Below are 1574 nucleotides of genomic sequence, written 5' to 3'. Positions count from 1 at the left end.
CGGTTCATGAGTTGATTCTCTAATAAGCCTTCAGTATTACCTCTATCTTTGATTTTCTTGGAAACCTTTCAAGAAATCACCCTTCTCTTCACAAGAAACTTAAGCATTTTGCTTAGATTTAGTTATCAACCTCAACAACTTTGTTCTCTATTACTAGAAGCACACACAAATTCCTTGCTCTGTTCTCATCATCACATATCTCATTCACTTTCTTCTAATCCCTTTTTGTACATCCCCCTTAAGTTCATCTATGTACCTCCTTAAATAGGTAATTTTAGTCTCTTTCCATTTTTATGATCACCATAGATCTTAGAGTTTATGATCTGATCTAACAAATTCATTGTATATGTTCATCTTCCTTCTTTTCTAGAAACTTCTCATCAAATTCATTCATTAGATATGATACCTAATCCTCTCCTTGAATTAAATGATCTAACTCATCAATCTTATTTTTAACATGCTTTCCATATCCCAAGAAATCAACTAAGTCAGTTGGAAATCACAATTCCTCGTATGCATTCAAAATATTATCACCATTGATCTTAGGGTTTATGATCTGATCTAACAGATTCATTGTATATGTTCATCTTCCTTCTTTTCTAGAAACTTCTCACCGAATTCATTCATTAGATAGGATACCTAATCCTCCCCTTGAATTAAATGATCTAACTCATCAATCTTATTTTCAACATGCTTTCCATATCTCGAGAAATTAACTAAGTCAACTGGAAATCATGATTCCTCATATACATTCAAAATATTGTCACTCGGCCATTACTAAGTGTTAACAATCAGTCATCACTAAATTACTCGATCACTGTAAAATTATTGGCTTGACATCAACTACCTCGATCATTTGATATTGATGCTTGGTCAACACTAGATTTTCTTGGCTTGTACTAGAACTCAGTTGACACTAGCATCACTTGGTATTTCTTAATAGTTTACTCTATTGCTTGGTCAAGCTTTACATCAATGATATATCTTGACTTATAGTGTAAAGACTTGATGAAAAACCCTTAATATTGGTGTATATAGGGTTATGAATAGTCAACTTGTGACTATTTTAATCCTTAATTAAGTCATGTTATCATTATTATATTATTATTTAGGTAGGTAGGTCTGCCTAGGTGTTATGTAGGGTTGTGTCTATTCAACCTAAGCATAATTAGGCATATATAGGAGGTTGTGAGTCTTATTTCAATATCATATTGTGAAGTGTGTTCTCATTGGAGATATTTGGAGGTTGCCCCCTCAAAGTGGCCTATTACTCTTAGTTATTATCAAGTATTCATATAATATTTCATATTATTTCTTCTATTTTGCAAGTTATTTCATTACAAGTGGTATTAGAGCATGATCTTGGCACCATAGAGGCAAGATTTTTCCTCAACATTGGGGTGATTTTGGGAAGAGCATAACTTTCAGATTTTAGTGAATTTTTTGAAGATTTTTAAATGGTTTTTGAAGACCATATAAAAGAAGCTATAGCCCAAAATTTAGAGGAATTGGAGCAAATTTGAGAAAATTATTGCACAATTACTATTTCTACACAATCTATTGAGATCTTCATA

Source organism: Cupressus sempervirens, chromosome 4 (genome assembly GCF_028749045.1).
Source record: "Cupressus sempervirens isolate cs-2001-9-10 chromosome 4, ASM2874904v1, whole genome shotgun sequence".
NCBI lineage: Eukaryota > Viridiplantae > Streptophyta > Pinopsida > Cupressales > Cupressaceae > Cupressus > Cupressus sempervirens.
This window is presented reverse-complemented; position numbering follows the sequence as displayed.